At 52.7% G+C, this 24679-nt stretch overlaps 3 non-coding genes and 7 pseudogenes across 3 annotated transcripts; all 10 read right to left on the bottom strand.

Annotated features, from left to right (window-relative positions):
- Positions 1-7935: 7935 nt before the first annotated feature.
- Positions 7936-8054, bottom strand: LOC146637658 (5S ribosomal RNA; annotated as a pseudogene).
- Positions 8055-9916: 1862 nt separating this feature from the next.
- Positions 9917-10035, bottom strand: LOC146637657 (5S ribosomal RNA; annotated as a pseudogene).
- A 2112-nt stretch (positions 10036-12147) lies between these two features.
- Positions 12148-12266, bottom strand: LOC146637656 (5S ribosomal RNA; annotated as a pseudogene).
- Positions 12267-13522: 1256 nt separating this feature from the next.
- On the bottom strand, positions 13523-13641 carry LOC146637655 (5S ribosomal RNA). Its single transcript, XR_014906000.1, has one exon. It is a non-coding gene; the product is annotated as a 5S ribosomal RNA (ribosomal RNA).
- A 1443-nt stretch (positions 13642-15084) lies between these two features.
- LOC146637654 (5S ribosomal RNA) lies at positions 15085-15203 on the bottom strand (annotated as a pseudogene).
- A 1767-nt stretch (positions 15204-16970) lies between these two features.
- Positions 16971-17089, bottom strand: LOC146637653 (5S ribosomal RNA; annotated as a pseudogene).
- A 1411-nt stretch (positions 17090-18500) lies between these two features.
- Positions 18501-18619, bottom strand: LOC146637652 (5S ribosomal RNA). Its single transcript, XR_014905665.1, has one exon. It is a non-coding gene; the product is annotated as a 5S ribosomal RNA (ribosomal RNA).
- A 622-nt stretch (positions 18620-19241) lies between these two features.
- LOC146637651 (5S ribosomal RNA) lies at positions 19242-19360 on the bottom strand (annotated as a pseudogene).
- Positions 19361-21638: 2278 nt separating this feature from the next.
- Positions 21639-21757, bottom strand: LOC146637650 (5S ribosomal RNA). The gene has a single exon (XR_014905577.1). It is a non-coding gene; the product is annotated as a 5S ribosomal RNA (ribosomal RNA).
- Positions 21758-23405: 1648 nt separating this feature from the next.
- On the bottom strand, positions 23406-23524 carry LOC146637649 (5S ribosomal RNA; annotated as a pseudogene).
- Between the last annotated feature and the right edge of the window lie 1155 nt (positions 23525-24679).

The raw sequence follows: 24679 nt of genomic DNA, 5'->3' as shown, positions 1-24679 counted from the left end.
CAGGGGTGTGTTCTGAGCCCCCTGCTGTACTCTCTGTACACATATGACTGCGTGGCCACTACCAGCTCCACCACCATCATCAAGTTTGCTGACGACACCGTCGTGGTGGGCCTGATCTCTGATAACAACAAGACGGCCTACCTGAAGGAGATTAGGAATCTGGAGAACTGGTGCCACAGGAACAACCTCCTTCTAAACGTCAGTAAGACAAAGGAGCTGATAGTGGACTTCAGCACTAAGCAGGAGAGGAACTACCAGACCCCTGTCATCAACGAGTGCCCAGTGGAGAGAGTGGACAGCTTCAAATACCTCGGAGTTCACATCACGCAGGACCTGTCATGGTCCTGTCACATCAACACCGTGGTGAAAAAGGCCCGTCAGCGTCTCTACCACCTCAGACGCTTGAGAGACTTCCAACTGCCCTCCAAGGTGCTCAGGAACTTTTACTCGTGCACCATAGAGAGCATCCTGACGGCAAACATCTTAACCTGGTTCGGGAACAGCACCATGCAGGACAGACGAGCTCTACAGAGGGTTGTGCGGTCAGCTGAGTGCACCATCTGCTCCGAGCTCCCTGACCTGCACTCAATCTACAGCAGGCGGTGCTGGACCAAGGCCAGGAAGATTGTGAAGGACCTCAGCCATCCCAACAACAGACTGTTCTCTCTGTTGAGGTCAGGAAAGCGATTCCGCTCCCTGAAGACCAACACAGAGAGACTGAGGAGGAGCTTCTTCCCGCAGGCGATACGGTCTCTCAATCACACCACCACACAGTACTGACCCACACATATAGTTCTTACACACACACTGGACATTCTGGACATGCTGATGAAGACGCTGAAGCGGAGGCTGGACCAGGCGCAGTGGGTGAAGATGAGGATGCTGTGGCCGAGGATGCGGGCACGAAGGCTGGACCAGACGAGGATGAAGCCGGACGAGGCAGGGACGAAGCCGGACCAGGACCGGGCGAGGCTGAAGCTGGACCAGACGAGGGTGCAGACACGAAGGCTGGACCAGACGAGGATGAAGCCGGACCAGGCGAGGATGAAGCCGGACCAGGCGAGGATGAAGCCGGGCCAGGCGAAGATGAAGCCGGGCCAGGCGAGGCTGAAGCCGGGCCAGGCGAGGCTGAAGCTGGGCCAGGACCAGGCGAGGCTGAAGCTGGACCAGACGAGGATGAAGCCAGGCCAGGCGAGGATGAAGCTGAAGCTGGGCCAGGTGAGGATGAAGCTGGACCAGAATCAGGCGAGTCTGAAGCTGGACCAGAATCAGGCGAGGCTGAAGCCGGGCCAGGCGAGGACGAAGCTGTAGCTGAAGCCGGGCCGGGCGAGGACGAAGCTGTAGCTGCAGCTGGGCCGGGCGAGGACGAAGCTGTAGCTGCAGCTGGGCCGGGCGAAGCTGACGCTGAAGCTGAAGCTGGGCCAGGTGAGGATGAAGCTGGACCAGAATCAAGCGAGGCTGAAGCCGGGCCAGGCGATGACGAAGCTGTAGCTGAAGCCGGGCAGGGCGAGGATGAAGCTGTAGCTGCAGCCGGGCTGGGCGAGGACGAAGCTGTAGCTGCAGCTGGGCCGGGCGAAGCTGACGCTGAAGCTGAAGCTGAAGCTGGGCCAGGTGAGGATGAAGCTGGACCAGAACCAGGCGAGGCTGAAGCCGGGCAGGGCGAGGATGAAGCCGGGCCAGGCGAGGATGAAGCGTCAGGCTGAGGCGTGGCAGTAGCAGGTGGTAGCGCTGCTGGTGATGGTACTGCAGGAGGCGGCGCTGCAGCCACAAGTGGAGAAGCAGCCACAGGTGGAGAAGCAGCCACAGGTGGCTGGACGGGATCCTCGGGCCCCCCAGCTGACGTGGCAGCCGGTGTGGCATGAGGCTGGACGGGCTCCTCGGGCCCCCCAGCCGAAGAAGCATGAGGCTGGACGGGCTCCTCGGGCCCCCCAGCAGGCGAAACAGGAGGCTGGACGGGCTCCTCGGGCCCCCCAGCAGGCGAAACAGGAGGCTGGACGGGCTCCTCGGGCCCCCCAGCGAAAACAGCCGCAGAACCAGTGGGCACCGGGGCCCCCGGCACACATGAAACAAAACCAGTAGGCACGTGGGCCTCTGGCACACATGAAACAAAACCAGTAGGCACGTGGGCCTCTGGCACACATGAAACAAAACCAGTAGGCACGTGGGCCTCTGGCACACATGAAACAAAACCAGTAGGCACGTGGGCCTCCGGCACACATAAGGAGGGCTGCAGCTGCGCAGAGCACTGACCCTGCTCAGGCAGTGACAGCCTGGTGCAGTTCACAGCTGGCATCTTGGCCTCCAAGGGGTCCAGAGTAAGCTGAGGGCAGTAACCCAGCCTCTGGGGAAGCCCCGGAGTGAGCAATAGTCTCTAATGTAGCCAGCTTTTGAGGAACAGGTCCGTAGTGAAACAGTTTGTCTCCCTGCTCAGAAACAGCGGTGGAAAAACAGTGTGAAAATTGTGGCTTAAGGGAGGCTAACGGTTGAGCTACAGACTGGGAAGCTTGTGGCTGGACACAGAACTGAGCCGGAGAATGGTGATAAAGTCCTGGCTCAGAAGGGGCGGCAGAGAAACAGTCTCTCGGTTTTACAGAGGGTTTGTACACGCCCACTTGGGAAGGATCCGTTACCACGAAGGTAGGCAAGCGACCCGTACAGTCTCCCATCCCGCTCTGAATAGCCCCAGAAAACAAAGTCCCGGAAACTGGGGAAAGCAATGCATCCCGCTCACCAGTGTATGAATGTGAGAGTGAATGAATAGTGGCATTGTAAAGCGCTTTGGGTGCCTTGAAAAGCACTATATAAATCCAATCCATTATTATTATTATTATTATTACTCACCGCATCGGGCTGCTCGAAAGTGAATGCAGACGGGGGGTGTAGTCCAAGGTCCAAAAGGAGAAACTCCCGCTCCCACGAACAGAGCGAGTCCAGAAGCCATGGGAGACCGGTCACCAGACGCTGTAGCCGCCTCTCTATAGCGCGCTGGGACGTGCCACCCGGGCTTTCCAGCCACAGGTCGATCAGCTCCTGTGTGGCATCGATGAGCGTCTCCCGTAGCTCCCTGGACGGATTAAGCGCTGCTGGGTCCATCTTGTGTTCGCGTCGTACTGTCACGGTCCGGGGCAGCGGCCGTGTGAAGAGTGGAAGGAGGACTCAAACGCAGCGCTTCCTTAGATGTGAAGGTGATTTATTGACAATACTGAACATAAAGTGGAGATAAACATAAACATAAAGTCACTGAGTCATGGTCGCAGGACCATGACAGCTTCAGGTCCCAAAGTCAAACGAACACAGAGTTAAAAACGGTCTAATTCTTTCATCTTTAATAAAATCATCAGCGTTGCTGCTTTACCAGGTGTAACAATTAAGTTTAGCATCCAGGCATCCATGAAAACAGAATTTATTAAAATTAATGGAGTTAAAGTTAACAGGAAGTTAGCTCACTAGTTTCCACCTAAACATGACATACCATGTTCTGATTGAGAGATTTTTGAAACTAATTAAAACGTACAGCTCTGCTACCACTTCCAACATAAATGAAGACAGAAAACTAAACAGCAGTAGCGTTTGCAGGGTTACTGAAGTTGGACTACCTTTTTTAAAAAATTTTTTTATTTTTTATTAGTAATATAAACATACAAACAAAATGCACCATATATTACAGATTCAGAGAATAGACATTTCTTACATATTAGCAACTTTCATACATAGTGAAAATAAAATATAAAGATGGGGTCACATAATTTAACAAATTATTAACTCACTAAATCAAAATCTTCCATAAAGGAAACAAAAAAAGCAGCCTTTTTCTTTTTAACTAAAGTCAAAGATTTAACCAACAGGTAGAAGTCGTTTTTCCAGTAAGCTAGTGTTGGTTTAGTCTTAAAATTAATTACACTCCTTTAATGCCAATAATTCACATTTATTTAAATTTAACTTTAAGCCTGAAGCTTTTGAGAATGTAGTGATTATTTGTTTTACCAGGGGAATCTGATGTTCATTTTTTAAGAAAAGAGTAGTGTCATCCGCAAGTTGACTAATTATTAAAAAATTATCCATAATCTCAATTCTGGCAACGCTGCTGTTTTTAATTAGAATTGCGAGCATCTCCACAACCATTATGAACAACAACGGAGAGCTTCCACACCCTTGCCTAATTCCTTATTTGACGCTAAATCTTTTACCAGTGCCATAGCCTAATGACACAGAGCTATTTATATCATTATACAGTATATCTATTATCTTCTTAAATTTATCCCCAAATCCAAATCGAGTTAGTGTTTCTAAAATAAAAGGATGTTCTACTGAATCGAAAGCTTTATAAAAGTCCAAGAAAAGAATAAAACTGTCATCACTAATTAGATCATTGTAGTCCAGTAAGTCTAAAACCAATCTGATATTATTATGAATGTTCCTGTCTTTCAAAAACCCTGATTGTGTCTCACTTGTAGCTCTCTTCACGACAACACAGACACAGGTCGTTTCTTTGAAATGGGCGTTTATTACTTGGGCCTTCTCTCCTCAGCTTCACCATCACCAGTATGCCGATACGCCATTACGCCAATACGCCGTGAGAACTGGTCACGAGCGAATAGTACAAACCAATTAGCAACTTTACAGTACACATATTAAGTCCAAACACAAATAAAAAACATTTCTCAAATGACAAATACCTCGTTGGCTGCTTGTCCTGAAAAGAGGTCCTTAAGTCCTTGTATTGCCCTTTCTTTTAGTAAACTTTTAGCTTAAAATCGCTTCATGAGAGACATCTGCTCCCTCACAGTCCATGAAAAGTCTCGTGTACTCTCGTTAAGGGTATTCTCACGAGACACTAGCTCTTACACCTTACACATGTACATTTCAAATAAAGACATTTCAACACAAACTATATACATTCATGAAATTATGTAACTTATTATAAATCAGTCATCTACATCATGAAATCCACACAGAACATTTTAACAGCATTTACATCACTAATTATACTTGAAACCCCTTGTTTGAGCCTTGTTGCAACTGAGCTAGAGAAAATTTTATAATCTGTATTTAATAAAGTTATGGGCCTTAAGTTATCCAATTGTCGTTTATCTTTGTTTGGTTTAGGAATCAATGTAATTAATCCTTGTTTCATGCTAGATATCAATTCTCCCTTTTCAATACTGGCCAGTATAGCTTTGAATAAAATTTCCCGTAAGTCTTCCCAAAAAAATTGGAAGAAATTAACTGTAAGCCCATCTGGACCAGGGGATTTATTAAGTGCCATTTTCTTAACAGATGCATCTAACTCTTCAATTCTGAAGTCAGATTCACATAATTCCTTAAATGATTCATCAATTTTAGGGATCAGATTATCTATTTGATCAAAAAAGACATCACAATCTGCTTGGGAGAACTGTGAGGAGTATAAATTGGAATAGAATGTATAAGTTTCATTCTCCAAAATTTTAGGGTCGTCACATTCAATGCCATCAATTAACAGAGAAGATATAAAATTTCTTTTCTGTCTGCTCTTTTCTAAATTAAAAAAATATGAAGAATTTCTTTCCCCCTCCTCAATCCACTTGGCCCGTGAACGCACAAAAGCTCCTTCTGCTTTATTTAGGTAGAGCTGATCTAATTTAGTTTGCAACTCCATAAGTTTACTCCTTTCTTGGGTATTTAGATCATCTTTACTACAGCAATAAGTAATTTCTTGGAATAATTTACATTCATATTCTCTTTGCTTTTGACTTATGTTTTTACTGAATTGAATACTAAATTCTCTAATTTTGAATTTAATGAATTCCCATTTACTGATATATCCTACAATTAGATGATCAGCCATAATATCTTTTATAATTTTTTTGACTATGTTGCAGTAGTCTTCATTTTGTAAAAGTTTGGCATTGAACTTCCAATAAGTTCTTTTATTTGATTGTCTAATTTCCGATTCTAAGCACAGTTCAATAAAGCAATGATCAGATAGAGGTGCATTTGACATTACAACTTTTACAGTGTGGCTAATAATGATGTCACTTCCTAGCCAATAGTCTATTCTAGATTTACAAGCTCCATTTGGTTTAAACCAGGAAAAGCTCTTAATTCCTGGATTTCTTACTCTCCAAATATCTGTCAAGTTGTTACTTATCAAAAAATCTATAACTAGGTTATTTTTTTGTGGTCTACCTGTCCTTGAGGGCCATCTATCAGTCCATTCATCAGGAGTCATATTCCAATCACCACCCATTAAAATGTATTGTTGAAATCTCCCAATTCTTTGAATCTTTGGGCTGAAGGAAGGACAATACTCGGTGTATTTATGCTCAATCAACAATCATTTATTTCCATACAATTCAACACTTAAGAGCATAAGGACCATCATGATGGGGAGACATGCCTGAAGAGGGTCACAGCAGTCTCGAAATGGTGACGTGTTACTCAGCTTCTTATAGCCGCTAGTGGCCCCCACCTAGCTGTAAAAGCCCAAACATTCACATTCTTTCTCTGTTACGGCGTCCAAGTTACGACCTCGGCTCCCTGTCTTTCTCTGCTCTCTGTAAAGGTGGGGGTATGAAATGTGGTCTATCTCCCCTGTCTTAGACACAGAGTCTCCTGCTTACAACCTTCTTTTTATGATTCAACAATAAAGCATGTCAAGAAAACAGTGTAATACATTCATAGCAGATCAAGGATACAGAGTGATGCACACTTATCTAATAAACTAATAAGTGAATATGTTCTTTAAACTCAAAAGTATAATGAGAACTAAACTACATACAGATCACACACTATATTAAAGGGTATAATATGATCTACAGCAGTATTCTAATTCAACTACTTTGATTACATATATAAGGTAACCTATAATAACAGAATAATCTAATAGTATTCTGTAGGGTATTGATCTTTAAGTTCAAAAATATTTGAAGTTATATCTTCTAACATAATTTTATTCTGACTTTCATTGTTATATCCATAAATGTTGACTAAAATGAAAAACAAACTTTCAACTCTCATTACAGCAATCAACCAATGACCATTCAAATCAGTCCGTTGTAGTACAAGATCCCCAGGAAAGTTATTGAATAAAATTGCTACACCCCCCGACCTAGTTGAGCCATGGCTAAACAGGATTTTGCTACCCCATTGGTTTGACCAAAAAGATACATCACTATCAGATGAATGAGTCTCTTGTAGAAAAATACAGTTTGATTTTTTACCTTTGCAGTACAAAAATAAGGCTTTTCTTTGAAAAGATTCTCTTAAACCCCTAACATTTAAAGAACCAAAACAAATGTTAACATTCAACATGAACTATAGACAGAATATCACTCACCACGTGAGAAAAAAAGTTGGACTACCTAGTATATAATGTTGTGCTATGTGATTGCTAGCAACACAGCTATGTTAGCACAACATTAGCACAGTGAAGCTGGAGGATGAACGCCAACTTTTTTTCCACTCGATAAAAGTTAACGTGACGGATTCTGGTGGTCAGGGACAAATGCAATCACATAGCAGGTTGCTATACACAGGCCAAACTTCAGACAGGAGAACAACTGAGATCATACATCGACAATACCAGGTTAGTTATTAATATACTGCAACAACATGGGAATAGAGCAGCTGCGAGAGAATTCAACATTAATGAATCAATGGTACGGAATCATCTCTTTGCTATGACTGTTGCCCAGTGCTCTGACAAAACGTCCCAGGCCCTGTTGTGGTGTAAGTGGCCCCATCCGGCAACTCAGTTCCGGGTGTGGTGTAGATTGCCTTAGCCAGTGCCACAGGCCCTGGTGTGGTGTAGGTGGCCTCAGCTAGCACCACAATACATTGGTAAAGAGCCAAAAGCAATGTCGTTAATGTGCTCTCATTAATGGGCAGCTGCTTTTGGTCTTTTAATACACCCCTTCTCTGGATCAAAAGCGATTCAATGACATGAAAAAGAAAGGCTTACAGCACCAGGTATTCCCAGGCAGTCTCCGATCCAAATACTAACCAAGCCCAGCCCTGCTTAGCTTCTGTGATCAGACGAGGTCGGGCATGCTCAGGGTAGTATGGCCGTAAGCTGCTGACCCCAGCACAATGTCTCAATTTATGGATTCAAGTGATAATTGGCAAGTACCTGAAGTTACAAAGACAATCCTATAACCCTAACTGCATGTTTGCATAATACCCTAACCCAAAGGCTCAGTTTAGCATTTATCCAGCAGCACAGGCCCTGGATTGTTGAAGATGGCCTCAGGAACCAGCACAGGGCCTGGTGTGTTGTACATGGCCACAGCTAGCAGCACAGGGCCTGGTTTGGTGAAGATGGCCTCGGCCAGAAGCGCAGGGCCTGGTGTTATGTGAGTGGCCTGAGCAAGAGCCACAGGCCCTGATGTGAGTGGCCTGAGCAGGAGCCACAGGCCCTGGTGTGGTGTAAGTGGCCTGAGCAAGAGCCACAGGCCCTGGTGTGGTGTAAGTGGCCTGAGCAAGAGCCACAGGCCCTGGTGTGGTGTAAGTGGCCTCAGCCAGAGCCACAGGCCCTGGTGTGGTGTAAGTGGCCTCAGCCGGTCACTCAGGCCCTGTTGTGGTGTAAGTGGCCCCATCCGGCAACTCAGTTCCCTGGTGTGGTGTAGATTGCCTTAGCCAGAGTCAAAGGCCCTGGTGTGGTGTAAGTGGCCCCATCCGGCAACTCAGTTCCGGGTGTGGTGTAGATTGCCTTAGCCAGAGCCACAGGCCCTGGTGTGGTGTAAGTGGCCTCAATAGCAACTAATGCCCTGGTGTGGTGTAAGTGGCCTCAGCCAGCAGCCACAGGCCCTGGTGTGGTGTAAGTGGCCTCAGCCAGCAGCCACAGGCCCTGGTGTGGTGTAAGTGGCCTCAACCAGCAGCCACAGGCTCTGGTGTGGTGTAATTGGCCTCAATAGCAACTAAGGCCCTGGTGTGGTGTATGTGGCCTCAGCCAGTAGCCACAGGCCCTGGTGTGGTGTAACTGGCCTTAGCCAGCAGCCACAGGCCCTGGTGTGGTGTAGGTGGCCTCAGCCAACAGCCACAGGCCCTTGTGTGGTGTAAATGGCCTCAGCCAGAGCCACAGGCCCTGGTGTGGTGAAGATGGCCTCGGCCACAAGCACAGGGCCTGGTGTGATATGAGTGGCCTGAGCAAGAGCCACAGGCCCTGGTGTGGTGTAAGTGGCCTGAGCAAGAGCCACAGGCCATGGTGTGGTGTAAGTGGCCTGAGCAAGAGCCACAGGCCCTGGTGTGGTGTAAGTGGCCTCAGCCAGAGCCACAGGCCCTGGTGTTGGGTAAGTGGCCTCAATAGCAAATGAGGCCCTGGTGTGGTGTAAGTGGCCTCAGCCAGAGCCACAGGCCCTGGTGTGGTGTAAGTGGCCTCAATATCAACTAAGGCCCTGGTGTGGTGTAAGTGGCCTCAGCCAGAGCCACAGGCCCTGGTGTTGGGTAAGTGGCCTCAATAGCAAATGAGGCCCTGGTGTGGTGTAAGTGGCCTCAGCCAGAGCCACAGGCCCTGGTGTGGTGTAAGTGGCCTCAATATCAACTAAGGCCGTGGTGTGGTGTAAGTGGCCTCAGCCAGCAGCCACAGGCCCTGGTGTGGTGTAGGTGGCCTCAGCCAGCAGCCACAGGCTCTGGTGTGGTGTAAGTCGCCTCAGCCAGCAGCCACAGGCCCTGGTGTGGTGTAAGTGGCCTCAGCCAGCAGCCACAGGCCCTGTTGTGGTCTAAGTGGCCTGAGCAAGAGCCACAGACCCTGGTGTGGTGTAATTGGCCTCAATAGCAACTAAGGCCCTGGTGTGGTGTAGGTGGCATCAGCTAGCAGCACAAGACATTGGAAAACATCCAAAAGCAATGTCGTTAATGTGCCGTCATTAATGGGCAGCTGCTTTTGGTCTTTTAATACACCCCTTCTCTGGATCAAAAGCGGTTCAATGACATGAAAAAATTACAGCATCAGGTATTCCCAGGCAGTCTCCCATCCAAGTACTAACCAAGCCCAGCCCTGCTTAGCTTCCGAGATCAGACTAGGTCGGGCGTGCTCAGGGTGGTATGGCCGTAAGCTGCTAGCCCCAGCACAATGTCTCAATTTATGGATTCAAGTGATTAGGTGGCAAGTACCTGAAATTACGAAGACAATCCTATAACCATACCTGCATGTTTGCATAATACCCTAACCCAAAGGCTCAGTTTAGCATTTATCCAACAGCACAGGCCCTGGGTTGTTGAAGATGGCCTCAGGAACCAGCACAGGGCCTGGTGTGTTGTACATGGCCACAGCAAGCAGCACAGGGCCTGGTTTGGTGAAGATGGCCTCAACCAGAAGCACAGGGCCTGGTGTGATATGAGTGGCCTGAGCAAGAGCCACAGGCCCTGGTGTGGTGTAAGTGGCCTGAGCAAGAGCCACAGGCCCTGGTGTGGTGTAAGTGGCCTCAGCCAGCAGCCACAGGCCCTGGTGTGGTGTAAGTGGCCTCAATAGCAACTAAGGCCCTGGTGTGGTGTAAGTGGCTTCAGCCAGCAGCCACAGACCCTGGAGTGGTGTAACTGGCCTGAGCAAGAGCCACAGACCCTGGTGTGGTGTAATTGGCCTCAATAGCAACTAAGGCCCTGGTGTGGTGTATGTGGCCTCAGCCAGCAGCCACAGGCCCTGTTGTGGTGTAACTGGCCTCATCCAGCAGCCACAGGCCCTGGTGTGGTGTAAGTGGCCTGAGCAAGAGCCACAGGCCCTGGTGTGGTGTAAGTGGCCTCAGCCAGCAGCCACAGGCCCTGGTGTGGTGTAGGTGGCCTCAGCCAGCAGCCACAGGCCCTGGTGTGGTGTAAGTGGCCTCAGCCAGAGCCACAGGCCCTGGTGTGGTGTAGGTGGCATCAGCCAGCAGCAACAGGCCCTGGTGTGGTGTAAGTCGCCTCAGCCAGCAGCCACAGGCCCTGGTGTGGTGTAAGTGGCCTCAGCCAGCAGCCACAGGCCCTGGTGTGGTGTAAGTGGCCTCAGCCAGCAGCCACAGGCCCTGGTGTGGTCTAAGTGGCCTCAGCCAGTGCCACAGGCCCTGGTGTGGTGTAAGTGGCCTGAGCAAGAGCCACAGACCCTGGTGTTTTGTAATTGGCCTCAATAGCAACTAAGGCCCTGGTGTGGTGTATGTGGCCTCAGGCAGCAGCAACAGGCCCTGGTGTGGTGTAAGTCGCCTCAGCCAGCAGCCACAGGCCCTGGTGTGGTGTAAGTGGCCTGAGCAAGAGCCACAGACCCTGGTGTGGTGTAATTGGCCTCAATAGCAACTAAGGCCCTGGTGTGGTGTAGGTGGCCTCAGCCAGCAGCCACAGGCCCTGGTGTGGTGTAGGTGGCCTCAGCCAGCAGCCACAGGCCCTGGTGTGGTGTAAGTGGCCTCAGCCAGCAGCCACAGGCCCTGGTTTGGTGTAAGTGGCCTGAGCAAGAGCCACAGGCCCTGGTGTGGTGTAAGTGGCCTAAGCCAGAGCCACAGGCCCTGGTGTGGTGTAAGTGGCCTCAATAGCAAATAAGGCCCTGGTGTGGTGTAAGTGGCCTCAGCCAGAGCCACAGGCCCTGGTGTGGTTTAAGTGGCCTCAATAGCAAATAAGGCCCTGGTGTGGTGTAAGTGGCCTCAGCCAGAGCCACAGGCACTGGTGTGGTGTAAGTGGCCTCATCCAGCAGCCACAGGCCCTGGTGTGGTGTAGGTGGCCTCAGCCAGCAGCCACAGGCTCTGGTGTGGTGTAAGTCGCCTCAGCCAGCAGCCACAGGCCCTGGTGTGGTGTAAGTGGCCTGAGCAAGAGCCACAGACCCTGGTGTGGTGTAATTGGCCTCAATAGCAACTAAGGCCCTGGTGTGGTGTATGTGGCCTCAGCCAGCAGCCACAGGCCCTGGTGTGGTGTAAGTGGCCTCAGCCAGCAGCCACAGGCCCTGGTGTGGTGTAAGTGGCCTCAGCCAGCAGCCACAGGCCCTGGTGTGGTGTAAGTGGCCTGAGCAAGAGCCACAGGCCCTGATGTGGTGTAAGTGGCCCCAGCCGGTCACTCAGGCCCTGGTGTGGTGTAGGTGGTATCAGCTAGCAGCAGAAGACATTGGAAAAGAGCCAAAAGCAGTGTCGTTAATGTGCCCTCATTAATGGGCAGCTGCTTTTGGTCTTTTAATACACCCCTTCTCTGGATCAAAAGCTGTTCAATGATATGAAAGGCTTACAGCACCAGGTATTCCCAGGCAGTCTCCCATCCAAGTACTAACCAAGCCCAGCCCTGCTTAGCTTCGGAGATCAGACGAGGTCAGGCGTGCTCAGGGTGGTATGGCCGTAAGCTGCTGGCCCCAGCACAATGTCTCAATTTATGGATTCAAGTGATTAGGTGGCAAGTACCTGAAGTTACAAAGACAATCTTATAACCCTACCTGCATGTTTGCATAATACCCTAACCCAAAGGCTCAGTTTAGCATTTATCTAACAGCACAGGCCCTGGATTGTTGAAGATGGCCTCAGGAACCAGCACAGGGCCTGGTGTGTTGTACATGGCCACAGCTAGCAGCACAGGGCCTGGTTTGGTGAAGATGGCCTCGGCCAGAAGCGCAGGGCCTGGTGTGATGTGAGTGGCCTGAGCAAAAGCCACAGGCCCTGGTGTGGTGTAAGTGGCCTGAGCAAGAGCCACAGGCCCTGGTGTGGTGTAAGTGGCCTGAGCAAGAGCTACAGGCACTGGTGTGGTGTAAGTGGCCTCAGCCAAGAGCCACAGGCCCTGGTGTGGTGTAAGTGGCCTCAATAGCAAGTAAGGCCCTGGTGTGGTGTAAGTCGCCTCAGCCAGAAGCCACAGGCACTGGTGTGGTGTAAGTGGCCTCAGCCAGCAGCAAAAGGGCCCTGGTGTGGTGTAAGTCGCCTCAGCCAGCAGCCACAGGCCCTGGTGTGGTGTAGGTGGCCTCAGCCAGCAGCCACAGGCCCTGGTGTGGTGTAAGTGGCCTCAGCCAGCAGCCACAGGCCCTGGTGTGGTGTAAGTGGCCTCAGCCAGCAGCCACAGGCCCTGGTGTGGTGTAAGTGGCCTCAGCCAGTGCCACAGGCCCTGGTGTGGTGTAAGTGGCCTGAGCAAGAGCCACAGACCCTGGTGTGGTGTAATTGGCCTCAATAGCAACTAAGGCCCTGGTGTGGTGTATGTGGCCTCAGGCATCAGCCACAGGCCCTGTTGTGGTGTAAGTGGCCTCAGCCAGCAGCCACAGGCCCTGATGTGGTGTAATTGGCCTCAGCCAGAGCACAGGCCCTGATGTGGTGTAATTGGCCTCAGCCAGCAGCCACAGGCCCTGGTGTGGTGTAGGTGGCCTCAGCCAGCAGCCACAGGCCCTGGTGTGGTGTAAGTGGCCTCAGCCAGCAGCCACAGGCCCTGATGTGGTGTAAGTGGCCCCAGCCGGTCACTCAGGCCCTGGTGTGGTGTAGGTGGCATCAGCTAGCAGCACAAGATATTGGAAAAGAGCCAAAAGCAATGTCGTTAATGTGCCCTCATTAATGGGCAGCTGCTTTTGGTCTTTTAATACACCCCTTCTCTGGATCAAAAGCGGTTCAATGACATGAAAAAGAAAGGCTTACAGCACCAGGTATTCCCAGGCAGTCTCCCATCCAAGTACTAACCAAGCCCAGCCCTGCTTAGCTTCCGAGATCAGACGAGGTCGGGCGTGCTCAGGGTGGTATGGCCGTAAGCTGCTGGCCCCAGCACAATGTCTCAATTTATGGATTCAAGTGATTAGGTGGCAAGTACCTGAAGTGACGAAGACAATCCTATAACCATACCTGCATGTTTGCATAATACCCTAACCCAAAGGCTCAGTTTGGCATTTATCCAACAGCAGAGGCCCTGGATTGTTGAAGATGGCCTCAGGAACCAGCACAGGGCCTGGTGTGTTTTACATGGCCACAGCAAGCAGCACAGGGCCTGGTTTGGTGAAGATGGCCTCGGCCAGAAGCACAGGGCCTGGTGTGATATGAGTGGCCTGAGCAAGAGCCACAGGCCCTGGTGTGGTGTAAGTGGCCTGAGCAAGAGCCACAGGCCCTTGTGTGGTGTAAGTGGCCTCAATAGCAAATAAGGCCCTGGTGTGGTGTAAGTGGCCTCAGCCAGAGCCACAGGCCCTGGTGTGGTGTAAGTGGCCTCAATAGCAACTAAGGCCCTGGTGTGGTGTAAGTCGCCTCATCCAGCAGCCACAGGCTCTGGTGTGGTGTAAGTGGCCTCAGCCAGAGCCACAGGCCCTGGTGTGGTGTAAGTGGCCTCAGCCAGAGCCACAGGCCCTGGTGTGGTGTAAGTGGCCTCAATAGCAAATAAGGCCCTGGTGTGCTGTAAGTGGCCTCAGCCAGAGCCACAGGCCCTGGTGTGGTGTAAGTGGCCTCAATAGCAACTAAGGCCCTGGTGTGGTGTAAGTGGCCTCAGCCAGCAGCCACAGGCCCTGGTGTGGTGTAAGTCGCCTCATCCAGCAGCCACAGGCCCTGGTGTCGTGTTGGTGGCCTCAGCCAGCAGCCACAGGCCCTTGTGTGGTGTAAGTGGCCTCAGCCAGCAGCCACAGGCCCTGGTGTGGTGTAAGTGGCCTCAGCCAGCAGCAACAGGCCCTGGTGTGGTGTAAGTGGACTCATCCAGTGCCACAGGCCCTGGTGTGGTGTAAGTGGCCTGAGCAAGAGCCACAGACCCTGGTGTGGTGTAATTGGCCTCAATAGCAACTAAGGCCCTGGTGTGGTGTAGGTGGCCTCAGCCAGTGCCACAGGCCCTGGTGTGGTGTAAGTGGCCTGAGCAAGAGCCAAAGACCCTGGTGTGGTGTAATTGGCCTCAATAGCAACTAAGGCCCTGGTGTGGTGTAGGTGGCCTCAGCCAGCAGCCACAGGCCCTGGTGTGGTGTAAGTGGCCTCAGCCAGCAGCCACAGGCCCTGGTGTGGTGTAAGTGGATTCAGCCAGAGCCACAGGCCCTGATTTGGTGTAAGTGGCCCCAGCCGGTCACTCAGGCCCTGGTGTGGTGTAGGTGGCATCAGCTAGCAGCACAAGACATTGGAAAACAGCCAAAAGCAATGTCGTTAATGTGCCCTCATTAATGGGCAGCTGCTTTTGGTCTTTTAATACACCCCTTCTCTGGATCAAAAGCGGTTCAATGACATGAAAATGAAAGGCTTACAGCACAAGGTATTCCCAGGCAGTCTTCCATCCAAGTACTAACCAAGCCCAGCCCTGCTTAGCTTCCGAGATCAGACGAGGTCGGGCGTGCTCAGGGTGGTATGGCCGTAAGCTGCTGGCCCCAGCACAATGTCTCAATTTATGGATTCAAGTGATTAGGTGGCAAGTACCTGAAGTTACGAAGACAATCCTATAACCATACCTGCATGTTTGCATAATACCCTAACCCAAAGGCTCAGTTTGGCATTTATCCAACAGCACAGGCCCTGGATTGTTGAAGATGGCCTCAGGAACCAGCACAGGGCCTGGTGTGTTGTACATGGCCACAGCAAGCAGCACAGGGCCTGGTTTGGTGAAGATGGCCTCGGCCAGAAGCACAGGGCCTGGTGTGATATGAGTGGCCTGAGCAAGAGCCACAGGCCCTGGTGTGGTGTAAGTGGCCTGAGCAAGAGCCACAGGCCCTGGTGTGGTGTAAGTGGCCTCAGCCAGCAGCCACAGGCCCTGGTGTGGTGTAGGTGGCCTCAGCCAGCAGCCACAGGCCCTTGTGTGGTGTAAGTGGCCTCAGCCAGCAGCCACAGGCCCTGGTGTGGTGTAAGTGGCCTCAGCCAGTGCCACAGGCCCTGGTGTGGTGTAAGTGGCCTGAGCAAAAGCCACAGACCCTGGTGTGGTGTAATTGGCCTCAATAGTGTAGAATAAGGAGGGGATGTTTTTCTCATTATCATTTAATATTTTAATATGCCATTATTAGTTCATTAGAAGTATATAACCAGCTTTGCATTAAGCATAAATTGAAGTTTTTGATCTTACATTATTCTTTGCATTACAGTGATGGTGATAACTTTAGTTTGATCTTTTCTTACAGGTACCAGAATAATAACATGATTTTCCATTGCAGATGTAACCATGATCATTCCATACACATTGCAGTTTGTTGCTCATTCTAGAGTTGTGCTCAAGGTAATTAAAGGTTAAAAGCTACAGCCAGCGCGAGTCTGGCTGATCTATGGAGGGCAAAGGCTTTGAGCTTGGAAGGCCGCACGCGCTTACACAGCACTTATAAGATGTTATTCTTGGTGATTTTGTGCTTAGTCATGTTTTAATATGTTTTAAGTAGAAGTAGCTGATCCAGCAATATTCATTTAATATTATATACTTGATTTAGAGCAATACACACTGATGGTCTTAATAAATGAAAGAGTCCTTGTAGCTGCCATGTTGTGTCTTAGCAGGGTACAGACGGTTCCAGGAGACGGGGGCAGTTAGCATCTGCCCTCGGGAAGGAGACAATGTTATTCTTTGTGTTAAATAAAATTGTCAACATTGATTGTATTACACCTGTCACTACGCATGAGGGGGCGTTCTAATACCCTGATTTCATAAAACTATGGTGATGTGTTTTTTGAGATGAGATCTGAGACTGTCTGCATACAGTGTCCATCTCCCACGTGTGTGATCATTAAATCATCGTTTGACTCAACCCGACCGGACCAGTGTTGTTATTGTGGGTTTTTCCTCTGGTGTCCATCTCCAATATTTTTGAACCATAACAATAGCAACTAAGGCCCTGGTGTGGTGTAGGTGGCCTCAGCCAGCAGCCACAGGCCCTGGTGTGGTGTAAGTGGCCTCAGCCAGCAGCCACAGGCCCTGGTGTGGTGTAAGTGGCCTCAGCCAGCAGCCACAGGCCCTGATGTGGTGTAAGTGGCCCCAGCCGGTCACTCAGGCCCTGGTGTGGTGTAGGTGGCATCAGCTAGCAGCACAAGACATTGGAAAAGAGCCAAAAGCAATGTCGTTAATGTGCCCTCATTAATGGGGAGCTGCTTTTGGTCTTTTAATACACCCCTTCTCTGGATCAAAAGCGGTTCAATGACATGAAAATGAAAGGCTTACAGCACCAGGTATTCCCAGGCAGTCTCCCATCCAAGTACTAACCAAGACTAGGCCTGCTTAGCTTCCGAGAACAGACGAGGTCGGGCGTGCTCAGGGTGGTATGGCCGTAAGCTGCTGGCCCCAGCACAATGTCTCAATTTATGGATTCAAGTGATTAGGTGGCAAGTACCTGAAGTTACGAAGACAATCTTATAACCCTACCTGCATGTTTGCATAATACCCTAACCCAAAGGCTCAGTTTAGCATTTATCCAACAGCACAGGCCCTGGATTGTTGAAGATGGCCTCAGGAACCAGCACAGGGCCTGGTGTGTTTTACATGGCCACAGAAAGCAGCACAGGGCCTGGTTTGGTGAAGATGGCCTCAGCCAGCAGCCACAGGCCCTGGTTTGGTGTAAGTGGCCTCAGCCAGCAGCCACAGGCCCTGGTGTGGTGTAAGTGGCCTCAGCCAGCAGCCACAGGCCCTGGTGTGGTGTGGTCTAAGTGGCCTCAGCCAGTGCCACAGGCCCTGGTGTGGTGTAAGTGGCCTCAGCCAGCAGCCACAGGCCCTGGTGTGGTGTAACTGGCCTGAGCAAGAGCCACAGGCCCTGGTGTGGTGTAAGTGGCCTAAGCCAGAGCCACAGGCCCTGGTGTGGTGTAAGTGGCCTCAATAGCAAATAAGGCCCTGGTGTGGTGTAAGTGGCCTCAGCCAGAGCCACAGGCCCTGGTGTGGTGTAAAAGGCCTCAATAGCAACTAAGGCCCTGGTGTGGTGTAAGTCGCCTCATCCAGCAGCCACAGGCCCTGGTGTGGTGTAGGTGGCCTCAGCTAGCAGCCACAGGCTCTGGTGTGGTGTAAGTGGCCTCAGCCAGAGCCACAGGCCCTGGTGTGGTGTAAGTGGCCTCAGCCAGAGCCACAGGCCCTTGTGTGGTGTAAGTGGCCTCAATAGCAAATAAGGCCCTGGTGTGGTGTAAGTGGCCTCAGCCAGAGCCACAGGCCCTGGTGTGGTGTAAAAGGCCTCAATAGCAACTAAGGCCCTGGTGTGGTGTAAGTCGCCTCATCCAGCAGCCACAGGCCCTGGTGTGGTGTAGGTGGCCTCAGCCAGCAGCCACAGGCTCTGGTGTGGTGTAAGTGGCCTCAGCCAGAGCCACAGGCCCTGGTGTGGTGTAAGTGGCCTCAGCCAGTGCCACAGGCCCTGGTGTGGTGTAAGTGGCCTGAGCAAGAGCCACAGACCCTGGTGTGGTGTAATTGGCCTCAATAGCAACTAAGGCCCTGGTGTGGTGTAGGTGGCCTCAGCCAGCAGCCACAGGCCCTGGTGTGGTGTAAGTGGCCTCAGCCAGAGCCACAGGCCCTGATGTGGTGTAAGTGGCCCCAGCCGGTCACTCAGGCCCTGGTGTGGTGTAGGTGGCATCAGCTAGCAGCACAAGACATTGGAAAAGAGCCAAAAGCAATGTCGTTAATGTGCCCTCATTAATGGGCAGCTGCTTTTGGTCTTTTAATACACCCCTTCTCTGGATCAAAAGCGGTTCAATGACATGAAAATGAAAGGCTTACAGCACCAGGTATTCCCAGGAAGTCTCCCATCCAAGTACTAACCAAGCCCAGCCCTGCTTAGCTTCCGAGATCAGACGAGGTCGGGCGTGCTCAGGGTGGTATGGCCGTAAGCTGCTTGCCCCAGCACAATGTCTCAATTTATGGATTCAAGTGATTAGGTGGCAAGTACCTGAAGTTACGAAGACAATCCTATAACCATACCTGCATGTTTGCATAATACCCTAACCCAAAGGCTTAGTTTGGCATTTATCCAACAGCACAGGCCCTGGATTGTTGAAGATGGCCTCAGGAACCAGCACAGGGCCTGGTGTGTTGTACATGGCCACAGCTAGCAGCAGAGGGCCAGGTTTGGTGAAGATGGCCTCGGCCAGAAGCGCAGGGCCTGGTGTGATGTAAGTGGCCTGAGCAAGAGCCACAGGCCCTGGTGTGGTGTAAGTGGCCTCAATAGCAACTAAGGCCCTGGTGTGGTGTAACTGGCCTCAGCCAGCAGCCACAGGCCCTGGTGTGGTGTAAGTGGCCTCAGCCAGAGCCACAGGCCCTGATGTGGTGTAAGTGGCCCCAGCCGGTCACTTAGGCCCTGGTGTGGTGTAGGTGGCATCAGCTAGCAGCACAAGACATTGGAAAAGAGCCAAAAGCAGTGTCGTTAATGTGCCCTCATTAATGGGCAGCTGCTTTTGGTCTTTTAATACACCCCTTCTCTGGATCAAAAGCGGTTCAATGACATGAAAATGAAAGACTTACAGCACCAGGTATTCCAAGGCAGTCTCCCATCCAAGGACTAACCAAGCCCAGCCCTGCTTAGCTTCCGAGATCAGACGAGGTCGGGCGTGCTCAGAGTGGTATGGCCGTAAGCTGCTGGCGCCAGCACAATGTCTCAATTTATGGATTCAAGTGATTAGGTGGCAAGTACCTGAAGTTACGAAGACAATCCTATAACCATACCTGCATGTTTGCATAATACCCTAACCCAAAGGCTCAGTTTGGCATTTATCCAACAGCACAGGCCCTGGATTGTTGAAGATGGCCTCAGGAACCAGCACAGGGCCTGGTGTGTTGTACATGGCCACAGCAAGCAGCACAGGGCCTGGTTTGGTGAAGATGGCCTCGGCCAGAAGCACAGGGCCTGGTGTGATATGAGTGGCCTGAGCAAGAGCCACAGGCCCTGGTGTGTTGTAAGTGGCCTCAGCCAGCAGCCACAGGCCCTGCTGTGGTGTAAGTGGCCTCAGCCAGTGCCACAGGCCCTGGTGTGGTGTAAGTGGCCTGAGCAAGAGCCACAGGCCCTGGTGTGGTGTAAGTGGCCTCAGCCAGCAGCCACAGGCCCTGGTGTGGTGTAAGTGGCCTGAGCAAGAGCCACAGGCCCTGGTGTGGTGTAAGTGGCCTAAGCCAGAGCCACAGGCCCTGGTGTGGTGTAAGTGGCCTCAATAGCAAATAAGGCCCATGTGTGGTGTAATTGGTCTCAGCCAGAGCCACAGGCCCTGGTGTGGTTTAAGTGGCCACAGCCAGCAGCCACAGGCCCTGGTGTGGTCTAAGTGGCCTCAGCCAGTGCCACAGGCCCTGGTGTGGTGTAAGTGGCCTCAGCCAGAGCCACAGGCCCTGATGTGGTGTAAGTGGCCCCAGCCGGTCACTCACGCCCTGGTGTGGTGTAGGTGGCCCCAGCCGGTCACTCACGCCCTGGTGTGGTGTAGGTGGCATCAGCTAGCAGCACAGGGCCTGGTTTGGTGAAGATGGCCTCGGCCAGAAGCGCAGGGCCTGGTGTGGTCTAAGTGGCCTCAGCCAGTGCCACAGGCCCTGGTGTGGTGTAAGTCGCCTCAGCCAGCAGCCACAGGCCCTGGTGTGGTGTAAGTCGCCTCAGCCAGAAGCCACAGGCACTGGTGTGGTGTAAGTGGCCTCAGCCAGCAGCAAAAGGGCCCTGGTGTGGTGTAAGTCGCCTCAGCCAGCAGCCACAGGACCTGGTGGGGTGTAGGTGGCCTCAGCCAGCAGCCACAGGCCCTGGTGTGGTGTAAGTGGCCTCAGCCAGTGCCACAGGCCCTGGTGTGGTGTAAGTGGCCTGAGCAAGAGCCACAGACCCTGGTGTGGTGTAATTGGCCTCAATAGCAACTAAGGCCCTGGTGTGGTGTAGGTGGCCTCAGCCAGCAGCCACAGGCCCTGGTGTGGTGTAAGTGGCCTCAGCCAGCAGCCACAGGCCCTGATGTGGTGTAAGTGGCCCCAGCCGGTCACTCAGGCCCTGGTGTGGTGTAAGTGGCCTCAGCCAGCAGCCACAGGCCCTGGTGTGGTCTAAGTGGCCTCAGCCAGTGCCACAGGCCCTGGTGTGGTGTAAGTGGCCTCAGCCAGCAGCCACAGGCCCTGGTGTGGTGTAAGTGGCCTGAGCAAGTGCCACAGGCCCTGGTGTGGTGTAAGTGGCCTAAGCCAGAGCCACAGGCCCTGGTGTGGTGTAAGTGGCCTCAATAGCAAATAAGGCCCTGGTGTGGTGTAAGTGGCCTGAGCAAGAGCCACAGGGCCTGGTTTGGTGAAGATGGCCTCGGCCAGAAGCGCAGGGCCTGGTGTGATGTGAGTGGCCTGAGCAAGAGCCACAGGCCCTGGTGTGGTGTAAGTGGTCTCAGCCAGCAGCAAAAGGGCCCTGGTGTGGTGTAAGTCGCCTCAGCCAGCAGCCACAGGCCCTGGTGTGGTGTAAGTGGCCTCAGCCAGCAGCAAAAGGGCCCTGGTGTGGTGTAAGTCGCCTCAGCCAGCAGCCACAGGCCCTGGTGTGGTGTAGGTGGCCTCAGCCAGCAGCCACAGGCCCTGGTGTGGTGTAAGTGGCCTCAATAGCAACTAAGGCCCTGGTGTGGTGTAAGTGGCTTCAGCCAGCAGCCACAGGCTCTGGTGTGGTGTAACTGGCCTCAGCCAGCAGCCACAGGCCCTGGTGTGGTGTAAGTGGCCTCAGCCAGAGCCACAGGCCCTGATGTGGTGTAAGTGGCCCCAGCCGGTCACTCAGGCCCTGGTGTGGTGTAGGTGGCATCAGCTAGCAGCACAAGACATTGGAAAAGAGCCAAAAGCAGTGTCGTTAATGTGCCCTCATTAATGGGGAGCTGCTTTTGGTCTTTTAATACACCCCTTCTCTGGATCAAAAGCGGTTCAATGACATGAAAATGAAAGGCTTACAGCACCAGGTATTCCCAGGCAGTCTCCCATCCAAGTACTAACCCAGCCCAGCCCTGCTTAGCTTCCGAGATCAGACGAGGTCAGGCGTGCTCAGGGTGGTATGGCCGTAAGCTGCTGGCCCCAGCACAATGTCTCAATTTATGGATTCAAGTGATTAGGTGGCAAGTACCTGAAGTTACGAAGACAATCCTATAACCATACCTGCATGTTTGCATAATACCCTAACCCAAAGGCTCAGTTTGGCATTTATCCAACAGCACAGGCCCTGGATTGTTGAAGATGGCCTCAGGAACCAGCACAGGGCCTGGTGTGTTGTACATGGCCACAGCAAGCAGCACAGGGCCTGGTTTGGTGAAGATGGCCTCGGCCAGAAGCACAGGGCCTGGCGTGATATGAGTGGCCTGAGCAAGAGCCACAGGCCCTGGTGTGGTGTAAGTGGCCTGAGCAAGAGCCACAGGCCCTGGTGTGGTGTAAGTGGCCTCAGCCAGCAGCCACAGGCCCTGGTGTGGTGTAAGTGGCCTCAGCCAGCAGCCACAGGCCCTGGTGTGGTGTAAGTGGCCTCAGCCAGTGCCACAGGCCCTGGTGTGGTGTAAGTGGCCTGAGCAAGAGCCACAGGCCCTGGTGTGGTGTAAGTGGCCTAAGCCAGAGCCACAGGCCCTGGTGTGGTGTAAGTGGCCTCAATAGCAAATAAGGCCCATGTGTGGTGTAATTGGTCTCAGCCAGAGCCACAGGCCCTGGTGTGGTGTAAGTGGCCTCAGCCAGCAGCCACAGGCTCTGGTGTGGTGTAAGTGGCCTCAGCCAGCAGCCACAGGCCCTGGTGTGGTTTAAGTGGCCACAGCCAGCAGCCACAGGCCCTGGTGTGGTCTAAGTGGCCTCAGCCAGTGCCACAGGCCCTGGTGTGGTGTAAGTGGCCTCAGCCAGAGCCACAGGCCCTGATGTGGTGTAAGTGGCCCCAGCCGGTCACTCACGCCCTGGTGTGGTGTAGGTGGCCCCAGCCGGTCACTCACGCCCTGGTGTGGTGTAGGTGGCATCAGCTAGCAGCACAGGGCCTGGTTTGGTGAAGATGGCCTCGGCCAGAAGCGCAGGGCCTGGTGTGGTCTAAGTGGCCTCAGCCAGTGCCACAGGCCCTGGTGTGGTGTAAGTCGCCTCAGCCAGCAGCCACAGGCCCTGGTGTGGTGTAAGTCGCCTCAGCCAGAAGCCACAGGCACTGGTGTGGTGTAAGTGGCCTCAGCCAGCAGCAAAAGGGCCCTGGTGTGGTGTAAGTCGCCTCAGCCAGCAGCCACAGGCCCTGGTGGGGTGTAGGTGGCCTCAGCCAGCAGCCACAGGCCCTGGTGTGGTGTAAGTGGCCTCAGCCAGCAGCCACAGGCCCTGGTGTGGTGTAAGTGGCCTCAGCCAGTGCCACAGGCCCTGGTGTGGTGTAAGTGGCCTGAGCAAGAGCCACAGACCCTGGTGTGGTGTAATTGGCCTCAATAGCAACTAAGGCCCTGGTGTGGTGTAGGTGGCCTCAGCCAGCAGCCACAGGCCCTGGTGTGGTGTAAGTGGCCTCAGCCAGCAGCCACAGGCCCTGATGTGGTGTAAGTGGCCCCAGCCGGTCACTCAGGCCCTGGTGTGGTGTAGGTGGCATCAGCTAGCAGCACAAGACATTGGAAAAGAGCCAAAAGCAGTGTCGTTAATGTGCCCTCATTAATGGGCAGCTGCTTTTGGTCTTTTAATACACCCCTTCTCTGGATCAAAAGCGGTTCAATGACATGAAAATGAGAGGCTTACAGCACCAGGTATTCCCAGGGAATCTCCCATCCAAGTACTAACCAAGCCCAGCCCTGCTTAGCTTCCGAGATCAGACGAGGTCAGGCGTGCTCAGGGTGGTATGGCCATAAGCTGCTGGCTCCAGCACAATGTCTCAATTTATGGATTCAAGTGATTAGGTGGCAAGTACCTGAAGTTACGAAGACAATCCTATAACCATACCTGCATGTTTGCATAATACCCTAACCCAAAGGCTCAGTTTGGCATTTATCCAACAGCACAGGCCCTGGATTGTTGAAGATGGCCTCTGGAACCAGCACAGGGCCTGGTGTGTTGTACATGGCCACAGCAAGCAGCACAGGGCCTGGTTTGGTGAAGATGGCCTCGGCCAGAAGCACAGGGCCTGGCGTGATATGAGTGGCCTGAGCAAGAGCCACAGGCCCTGGTGTGGTGTAAGTGGCCTGAGCAAGAGCCACAGGCCCTGGTGTGGTGTAAGTGGTCTCAGCCAGCAGCCACAGGCCCTTGTGTGGTGTAAGTGGCCTCAGCCAGCAGCCACAGGCCCTGGTGTGGTGTAAGTGGCCTCAGCCAGTGCCACAGGCCCTGGTGTGGTGTAAGTGGCCTGAGCAAGAGCCACAGACCCTGGTGTGGTGTAATTGGCCTCAATAGCAACTAAGGCCCTGGTGTGGTGTAGGTGGCCTCAGCCAGCAGCCACAGGCCCTGGTGTGGTGTAAGTGCCCTCAGCCAGAGCCACAGGCCCTGATGTGGTGTAAGTGGCCTCAGCCAGTGCCACAGGCCCTGGTGTGGTGTAAGTGGCCTGAGCAAGAGCCACAGACCCTGGTGTGGTGTAAGTGGCCTGAGCAAGTGCCACAGGCCCTGGTGTGGTGTAAGTGGCCTAAGCCAGAGCCACAGGCCCTGGTGTGGTGTAAGTGGCCTCAATAGCAAATAAGGCCCTGGTGTGGTGTAAGTGGCCTGAGCAAGAGCCACAGGGCCTGGTTTGGTGAAGATGGCCTCGGCCAGAAGCGCAGGGCCTGGTGTGATGTGAGTGGCCTGAGCAAGAGCCACAGGCCCTGGTGTGGTGTAAGTGGCCTCAGCCAGCAGCCACAGGCCCTGGTGTGGTGTAAGTCGCCTCAGCCAGAAGCCACAGGCACTGGTGTGGTGTAAGTGGCCTCAGCCAGCAGCAAAAGGGCCCTGGTGTGGTGTAAGTCGCCTCAGCCAGCAGCCACAGGCCCTGGTGTGGTGTAGGTGGCCTCAGCCAGCAGCCACAGGCCCTGGTGTGGTGTAAGTGGCC

This window comes from Diplotaxodon limnothrissa, linkage group LG3 (genome assembly GCF_057381915.1).
Source record: "Diplotaxodon limnothrissa isolate DT_005_m linkage group LG3, D_limnothrissa_male_GT1.1, whole genome shotgun sequence".
NCBI lineage: Eukaryota > Metazoa > Chordata > Actinopteri > Cichliformes > Cichlidae > Diplotaxodon > Diplotaxodon limnothrissa.
This window is presented reverse-complemented; position numbering and strand designations above follow the sequence as displayed.